This window comes from Chlorocebus sabaeus, chromosome 23 (genome assembly GCF_047675955.1).
Source record: "Chlorocebus sabaeus isolate Y175 chromosome 23, mChlSab1.0.hap1, whole genome shotgun sequence".
Taxonomy (NCBI): Eukaryota; Metazoa; Chordata; class Mammalia; order Primates; family Cercopithecidae; genus Chlorocebus; species Chlorocebus sabaeus.
In genome coordinates, this window is record NC_132926.1 from 2,506,230 (window position 1) to 2,515,980 (window position 9,751).

At 48.0% G+C, this 9,751-nt stretch overlaps 1 pseudogene; it reads right to left on the reverse strand.

Moving 5' to 3' along the window:
• Positions 1–790: 790 nt before the first annotated feature.
• Positions 791–7,757, reverse strand: LOC140710001 (uncharacterized; annotated as a pseudogene).
• Positions 7,758–9,751: the final 1,994 nt, after the last annotated feature.

Here is a 9,751-nt window from a genome sequence, read left to right on the forward strand (position 1 = left end):
CACCGGAGGCTGGTCAGTCTACGCACGGCTGAAGCTTGAGGATCCTGCAAGCTCTGCTCTAGTCACATCCTGGAAGCTGACAAATCTATGCACAGCTGAAGCTAAGAGGACCATCTCCGGATAGGTGAATGTGGATACCATTTATAAGCCTAGTTATAATTCTATCAGTACTGATTGTTCTGTTATGTTATTACTGCAAATGCTGCAAATGTCTATGCCCAGAAGAAGGTTTGCTCTGCCCATGTGTAGTGTTAGCATGTTTCTATTACATACACTGATGTTGTTACCATTTCCGCCTATACTAGAAGAGGAGGAACCTTTAGAAGGATGCCCACACTGTGTACACACTAACTGAGTAAAAACATACGATAGTTAAAACTCTACTGTATCATATCTACTATAAATGTATAAGAACCAAGTTACAAACCTACACATACAACCAGAAACAGTCTGCAATGGTTTAACACAAGAGAGGCTTAGCAGGAGCAGCCCTAAGTATCTGTACAGAGAACCACAAATCGGATGCCCAGACTGTAACATTCAGTGGTCTATGCTAACACAGCTCCAACACTTATATTCAGGAAGGACTGCTCTGCTAAGTAGTATGTCAATCAAACCAAATTGTAAGACAAGAACATGCAATCCTTTAAAATTTACTATCTTAAAGCCAGAGCTACCTTTTTGGTCTACAGGACAGACAGCACTATTACGAGTTAATAGACAAGAAGCAGGCCTTGAAGTTCCACTACTAATGCCGGGCGCGGTAATCCCAGCACTTGTAATCCCAGCACTTTGGGAGGCCGAGGCAGGTGGATCACCTGAGGTCGGGAGTTCAAGACCAGCCTGACCAACATGGAGAAACCCCGTCTCTACTAAAAATACAAAATTAGCCGGGGTGGTGGCACATGCCTGTAATCCCAGCTACTCGGGAGGCTGAGGCAGGAGAATCGCTTGAACCTGGGAGGCGGAGGTTGCGGTGAGCCGAGATCGCGCCAGTGCACTCCAACCTGGGCAAAAAGAGCGAAACTCTGTCTCAAAAACAAAAACAAAAAACAAACAAACAAACAAAAAAAGTTCCACTACTAATGGTCAAATAGACTAAAAAGACTCAAATACGTCCAACCCCACAATTTCAGGTCCATAAGTCATTCAATAAGCATTTTGATCAGTCAGTGCCTGAGTTTTCCCATCAACCAAAAACTTACTCAACCAGCTGAAAACATAGCGGGCAGCTTAGGAATTTCCTCATCCTTCGTATGTGGAGGAACTGATATGGGGAACCAGTGGCCAGGAGAGGCAAAGAAATTAATGCCACAAGATAACTTCACTTCGCCTAACCCTGCCAGTGAACCTACAGCCTCAGCCAGTGTTTGGTTGTTAAAACCTCCATAATTGGCCGGGCGCGGTGGCTCACGCCTGTAATCCCAGCACTTTGGGAGGCCGAGGCGGGCGGATCACGAGGTCAGGAGATCGAGACCATCCTGGGGAACACGGTGAAACCCCGTCTCTACTAAAAATACAAAAAAAAACTAGCCGGGCGAGGTGGCTGGCGCCTGTAGTCCCAGCTACTTGGGAGGCTGAGGCAGGAGAATGGCGTGAACCCGGGAGGCGGAGCTTGCAGTGAGCCGAGATCGCGCCCCTGCACTCCAGCCTGGGCGACAGAGCAAGACTCCGCCTCAAAAAAAAAAAAAAAAAAAAAACCCTCCATAATTGGAAAATACTGTATCTCCCATTAAGGACTTTCCCAGAGGCAGTACGAGAAACAACCTGCCCAGGGCGACGTATTACAACGAGCCGAAAACAAAACTCAACGGAGAAATGCCCAGAACCACTCCTACCTACCAGCTCCAAACCCTTTCTCTCGATTCTCTACTCTAAGCCACTCTTGGCATCAGCTAGAGGCTCCAGATGCTTGGAAAGCACCCCCTGGCCGATATTGGACATGTGGAGCACGGGCATATCGGCAACTGCCGGCTAAATGGACAAGGACATGTGTGTTAGAAACAATCAAGCCATCCTTCTTTTTACTTCCTCTAAACCAAGGGGAACTCTTAGGGTATCCAATTTATGATAAAAATAAAAACACTAGAAGAAGCATAATCACAGCTAGAATACGCAAGTTGGCCCAAGCTCCAGTTTAGACTTGGTCCGGATGGTCCCCGGATTCCTTGTTTGGAGGATGGTTCTCAACCTTTGGAGGATTCAAAACCCTCATTGGTAGGTTTTTGCTTATTCTTGGCATCTGCCTCATCCTCCCTTGCCTTTTACCCTGTGTATTAGGAGTATTCAGTCAACTACAGAGGCAGCAGTAACCCAACACACTACCACGCTGTGGATGGCATTAACCAAATATCAGCCACTGCCAGTAAAAGCAGCAGCTCAGCTCCACCAAGAGGTGGCAAATAGTGGTGCTTTCTATTAACACCTTTGTTATACAAAGCACCAAAGGGGGGAAATGAAACAGGAATGAAAAGAAATTAAAGAACGTGTAAACAAAAACTCAGTTGTATGTAAGAAAACCCAATTCCCCCTGAGGAAGAGAAAGAGGTGGAGTCCTCTAAAAATTAACTGCCTGTTTTTCTGTCTGTGGCTACTGAGCCTTATCTCTCCCTATCCCAGGCATTGTGAAGACCCTGTTTCTCCAGCTGTGCAGCTGCAAGGGCACTAGACAGATAAGTCGTAAAACATGTTGTTCCTTGAGAAGTAAAAAATGATGTAATGCGTGTCTCAATTGAATAACTGTCTTTGTTTCTCACTTCTGTAACGTGCTTCCCCCTGCACAGATCTCCCCCCACCCCACGAAATGCTTAAAAGGTAACTCGACTCTTTGTTCGGGGCTCAGTCCTTTGGATGTTAATCCGACTGGGTGGGTGCACCTAAATAATTAAATAATTCCTCCTCAAACCCTGGGTCTCTCTGATTCCCTAATTATCCCACTGCCATTTCAAAGCGTAATTTGCGAATTTCTTGGGCTAAGAATATGCCTCTAAAGGACTGATGATATCAATTATTCGGGAGTACAGAATATTACCATTCTCGATTCGGTTATCCCCTTCACACTCTAATTTCCACATGGATATTAATAGCACTATTTGAAGTAGAGGAAAAATGAATTTAGTGAGTAGCATTCCTTCAGAATTCTGTGGCAAGCCTAAAAAAAATCACATTTACAAAAACAGAGTTAACCGTTACCCTCTTAATTTATGTTAATACCTTCCTGTAATGGTCTGAATTCACATGCTTTGCAAAGTGATCAATTTACCAAAACAATTATGATTTTCCTGGCCGGGTGCAGTGACTCACGCCTATAATCACAGCACTCTGGGAGGCCGAGGCAGGTGGATCACAAGGTCAGGAGATCGAGACCATCCTGGCTAACACAGTGAAACCCTGTCTCTACTAAAAACACACACAAAAAATTAGACAGGCGTGGTGGCAGGCGCCTGTAGTCCCAGCTACTCAGGAGACTGAGGCAGGAGAATGGCGTGAACCTGGGAGGCGGAGTTTGCAGTGAGCCAAGATCGCACCACTGCACTCTGGCCTGGGCGACAGAGCAAAACTGTGTCTCAAAAAAAAAAAAAAATTATGATTTTCCTGCATTCATATGAAATATTTTAACACACTGTTTTATATGTGTGTGTGCACGCACATGTGCATATATGTATACACACACACTAAACAACAAACTAGAATTTTTTTTTTTGAGACGGAGTCTCCCTCTGTCACCTAGGTTGGCGTGCAGTTGCATGATCTCTGCTCACTGCAAACTCTGCCTCCTGGCTTCAAGTGGTTCTCCTGCCTCAGCCTCTTGAGTACCTGGGATTACAGGCATGTGCCCCCACACCTGGCTAATTTTTTTGTTTGTTTGTTTTCTGTTGAGACAGAGTTTCACTTGTGTTGCCCAGGCTGGAGTGCAATGGCACGATCTGTGCTCACTGCAACCTCCACTTGCTTTCAAATGATTTTCTGCTTTCAAATGATTTTCCTGCCTCAGCCTCCCAAGTAACTTGGATTACAGGTTCCCACCACCACGCCCAGCTAATTTTTTTGTATTTTTAGTAGAGACAGGGTTTTACCATTCTAGCCAGGCTGGTCTCAAACTCCTGACCTCAGGTGATCTGCCCGCCTCAGCCTCCCAAAGTGCTGGGATTACAGGTGTGAGCCACTGCGCCTGGCTTTGCTCATTTCTTAATTTGATTGTTAGGTTTTTGTTTGTTTGTTTGTTTGTTTTTTTGAGACAGAGTCTTGCTCTGTGCCCCAGGCTGGAGTGCAGTGGCGCGATCTCAGCTCACTGCAAGCTCCGCCCCTCCGGGTTCACGCCATTCTCCTGCCTCAGCCTCCCGAGTAACTGGGACTACAGGCGCCCGCCACCTCGCCCGGCTAATTTTCTTGTATTTTTAGTAGAGACAGGGTTTCACCGTGTTCGCCAGGATGGTCTCGATCTCCTGACCTCGTGATCCGCCCGTCTCGGCCTCCCAAAGTGCTGGGATTACAGGCTTGAGCCACCGCGCCCGGCTGACTATTTTTTTTAATTGAAGTATAATATACATACAGAGAAACCACCAATCCCCAGAGGGCAGCTTGGTAAATTATCGTAGAGTGAATATGTCTGAACGCCAGCCCTCAGATCAAGAAAGAATATTACCAGAGCCACCCTCCCCCAGAGCACTAAGATAATTGCTATCCTGACTTCTCACCAGATGTTTCTTTGGCTTGTTTTAGAGCGTCACAGAAACAGAATCGTGCAGTACGCATTCATTTGTGTCTGGCTTCTTCTGCTCAGCATTATGTTGCTGAGATTCACCAACTGTGCATGGCGGCTGTTAATCCATTTTCAGTGCTGTAAGAATTTTACTCTATAAATATACTGAGAGGTACTTACCCATTCTCCTGTTGGAAGTTGGGGCTACTGTGAATTGCGCTGATATAAACATTCTAGTGCACATCATTTGGTGAACACATGTACAGTGCACAGTTTTGTTTTTTTTTTTGAGATGGAGACTCGCTCTGTCGCCCAGGCTGGAGTGCAGTGGCCGGATGTCAGCTTACTGCAAGCTCCACCTCCCGGGTTTACGCCATTCTCCTGCCTCAGCCTCCCGAGTAGCTGGGACTACAGGCGCCCACCACCGCGCCTGGCTAGTTTTTTGTATTTTTTAGTAGAGACGGGGTTTCACCGTGTTCGCCAGGATGGTCTCCATCTCCTGACCTCGTGATCCGCCCGTCTCGGCCTCCCAAAGGGCTGGGATTACAGGCTTGAGCCACTGCGCCCGGCCCAGTGCACAGTTCTTTTGGGTCTATGCATAGGAGTGGAATGTGGGGATCACAGGTGTGGTCTCCTTTAGTAGGTATTACCCAAGGGTTTTCCAAAGTAGTTGTGCTATTTTACATTCCCAAAAGTAGTATATGAAGTTTCAGTTACTCCACATTCTTGCCCAAACTTGGTATCAACAGTGTTTTTAATTTTAGCCATTCGAGTAGGTGTAATATTGGTTTCTCACTGTGGTTTAAATTTGATGGCTTATGAGGTTGAGCATGTTTTATATGCTTTTTGGCCACTGGGATGTTCATTTGTTCTTTCCTCTCCCTTCCTCCCTCCTCCCTCCTCCTTCCCTTTTTTGTCCCTCTTCATTTATTTCACCTATTGGTCTGCCAGCTTTTTTCTTAATTTTTAAAAAAATTTTATTTTACTTTAAGTTCTGGGACACATGCACAGAACGTGCAGGTTTGTTGCACAGGTAAACATGTGCCATGGTGGTTTGCTGCACTTGTCAACCCGTCACCTAGGTGTTAAGCCCTGCATGAATTTTTCTTATTAATGTACAGGAATTCTCTTTATACTCTACCTGTGATTTATCTTTTCACCCTCCTCCATTCCCGTCTCTTTTTTTTTTTTTTTTTTTGAGACGGAGTCTCGCTCTGTCGCCCAGGCTGGAGTGCAGTGGCGCAATCTCGGCTCACTGCAAGCTCCGCCTCCCGGGTTCACGCCATTCTCCTGCCTCAGCCTCCCGAGTAGCTGGGACTACAGGCGCCCGCGACTGCGCCTGGCTAATTTTTTCTATTTTTAGAAGAGACGAGGTTTCACCATGGTCTCGATCTCCTGACCTTGTGATCCGCCCGCCTCGGCCTCCCAAAGTGCTGCGATTACAGGCGTGAGCCACTGCGCCCGGCCCCGTCTCTTTTTTTTTAAGAGACAGAGTCTCACCCTGTCACCCAGGCTGGAGTGCAGTGGTACAGTCATGGCTCACTGCAGCCTCAACCTCCCAGGCTCAAGTGATCCTCCTGCCTCGGCCTCCCAGGTATCTGGGACCACAGGCATGCACCACCACGCCCAGCTAATTTTTCGTTTTTGCTAGATATAAGTTCTTGCTAAGTTGCTCAGGCTGTTCTCTAACTCCTGACCTCAAGAGATCCTCCCACCTTGGCTTCCCAAAGTGCCGGCATTACAGCATGAGCCACCACACCCAGTCCCATCTTTTTGCTCTCTTATTGACGAAAAATTCTTCATTTTACTATCACCCAATGTATCAATCATTTTCTTTGGGGATAGTGTTTTGTCTGTCTTATTGAAGAAATTTTTACCTGACTCCTAAGGAACCTTAAAAATCTCCATATGCCTACAAAGTCCCACTGTTATAATGCCTATTTTGTGCTAGAAAATAAACAAGGCAATGTCCCAAAGGCTATGCCTATCTTGTGGGAAAACTACCTTCATCATCATTTGCCAAGCCAGATGATCGGGATGAGGATAATTTCCATGGCTCCCGGCATCTGGAACCCTTCCAGAATAGCTGGGATTACAGGCACCCACCACAACACCTGGCTAATTTTTTGTAGTTTTAGTAGAGACAGGGTTTCACCATGTTGGTCAGGCTGGTCTCGAACTCCTGACCTTAGGTGATCCACCCACCTCGGCCTCCCAAAGTGCTGGAATTACAGGCATGAGCCACCGCGCCCAGCCTTGTTCTCTTGTATGTCAGTTACCCCTCCGTGAGGCTGCTAAACATCCCCCCAGCACACACACACACCTGCACATCCTCACGTAGTTTGCAAGGCAGTGGTTCAAGTTACACTTTAATCCCTCAGGCATGCTCATCTCACTCTCCAAACCTGCCCTCTTGCAGGATCTACGGTTCTTCTAAGTGTCCTGGTCACAAGGCAGCTGAATCAACACTCAGAGGTACAGAGCAGGGCAGAGTGTGGTCCCTGCATCTGTCTCACCCCCATGATCTTGACACACAGAGACCTTCCCAGGAGCTGTGACTTGAACTTCACAATCTGCAGGGCCCACCCAGGAGCCGTGTCCTCCTCACAGGCAATGGGATCCCCTCCTCTCTCCACCTGTGTGGGAAGATTGGAAACAAAACATAGAGAACGTGGGAGGTAAAACACTGAGAGGGTGGACCACACTTGAGGGTCCCCAGGACAGAGGGAAACACTGAGGGGATGGACCACACCTGAGCGGCCCCCAGGACAGAGGGAAACACTGAGGGGATGGATGGGCCACACCTGAGCGGCCCCAGGACCGTGGGAAACACTTAGGGGGTGGATGGGCCACATCTGGGCGTACCAAGGACAGAGGGAAACGCTGAGGGGGTGGATGGGCCACACCTGAGTGTACCAAGGACGGAGGGAAACACTAAGAGGATGGATGGGCCACACCTGAGGGTCCTCAGGACAGAGCGAGGGATGGCTGTTGTTGGGATGATAATTCCACATCTTTGGAGAACAAGAATTCCAGGTAGTTCTCTTCTCTCCAAACAGCGTGGTTATGAACTAGCTCTCACTCCAGGAGGCTTTAAAGCTCCAGATAACATCTGTAGTATAAAGGAAAACAGGCCAGCTGCCACGGCTCACACCTGTAGTCCCAGCACTTTGGGAGGCCAAGGTGGGAGGACCACTGAGGCCAGGAGTCTGAGACCAGCCTGGGCAACATAGCGAAAGCCCATCTCTAAAAATAATTTCAAAAATGTAAAAAAAAAAAGTGGTAACTGTCACAACTAACATATTGTTACAAACAAAAATTTACACGAAGGTGAAAAAACTCAACTTTTTTTTTTTTTTTTTTTTTTTAACCAAAACGATGCCTCAGTCTAGGGAGCGGTGTTTCCTCTGCGGAAGCAGCTGAAGCCCTGAGCTGCTGTCCACAGGCAGACGGACTCTCCAGGAGCCCCCAGTGGGCCTCGGCTCCTCCACGTCAGCTCCTCTCTTGTCTCTCTGCTGGTCCACGGGGTCCACTGCAGCTGGCCAGGTCTCCTGGGAGTCAGAGGCGACCGTGGGTTCCACCCCAGGGCCCACCTCATCAGCACTGTGCTCTCACCATCTGAGCACCAGCCTAGAGGAAAAGGAGAAAGAAAGGAGGCTGATCCCCCAAGCAAAATGGAAACGCCTCCACCTCCCACCCTCAAAAGCACCCAACAATGGACCCTGGGCACCGGGGGCCTCATCGGGAGTTGTTTGCATCACAGTAAAATCTACAACGTTCCCACGGCACGTGAGTGGGTGCTTCCTCAACACAGGAATGTCCGGCTGCCCCAAGGAATCTCCGGTAATGTCGAGATCTTTGAATAGGAGCAAGGGATCAAGGACGATGGCATCTCTGAGGGCCTCAGTTTCCATCCATGAGGGCAAGCTCCCCTTTGGGAATCTGGGTTATGGTTCCCGAGATGGGAACAAGAGGCCTCCACTGAGGGCTGTATTTATGAAAATCCATCACGTAAACACGCCTGTGAAAGTCAAAGCAGCACAGTAGCTCACTGGAAAGGTGAAAGTTTCTCGTCATCACACCCATAGAGATAATGGGGGCGGGGTGGGGGCAATCGCACGTGTGTGCTCTGTGCACTCACAGCCGCCCCTCCTCTGCTCTCTGGCTCCCGATGTGCGCAGTGAGAGGCAGACACCAGGCTAGAATCAGGAGGGCCAGCGTCTTGTCCCAGTGAGTTTGGGTCTTGAGACAGTGAGTAGCAAGGGTGCAGAGAGGAAGGGATTTATCGACAAAGTTATCTGACTTTGATTCTTGAGCTCAATAGGGAGAGTTTGAATAACAAGGGACACCGATACTAACACACATGTTAAACAGAGAAACTGCTTCTCATATTTGATAGGCAATAAATGTCGCATTTGTTTATACTTCTAAGCAAAGTCTCATTCTCACTTGCTCATTTTCGGAGAGTGAGAAAGCCCAAGATCTCACAGCCCTTCCCCTTCCTCGGGTTATGGACACCAGGGCCCTGGGGACTGCAGAGCTGGGGAGGTCTCCTGGGAGTCACAGGGGGTCATGGAGGAGAGTGGAGGAGAGAATGCTATTCTTTTGTGTGATCAGGTGGTTGTCAGATCCCCGCTCCTACATTCAGTAGGGAGTGACTTTCGGAAAATTATGTAACCTCTCTAAGTCTCGGTTTTCTCATCTGAAAAATGGAGCTGATGGTAATCATCCTCATCCAGGAGAACAGTATGTGTTGGTCATCCTCATGGCATTCTTTTTAAGAGCTTCACAGCACTCCATTATATAGGCATTAAATCATTAATTTATTGTGTACAATCTCAACTCACTGCAACCTCCACCTCCCGGGTTCAAGTGACTCTCCTGCCTCAGCCCCCTGAGTAGCTGGGATTACAGACGTGCGCCACCACACCCAGCTAATTTTTGTATTTTTAGTAGAGATGGGGTTTCACCATGTTGGCCAGGCTGGTCTTGAACTCCTGACCTCAGGTGATCTGCCGAGCTCAGTCTCCCAAAGTGCTGGGATTACAG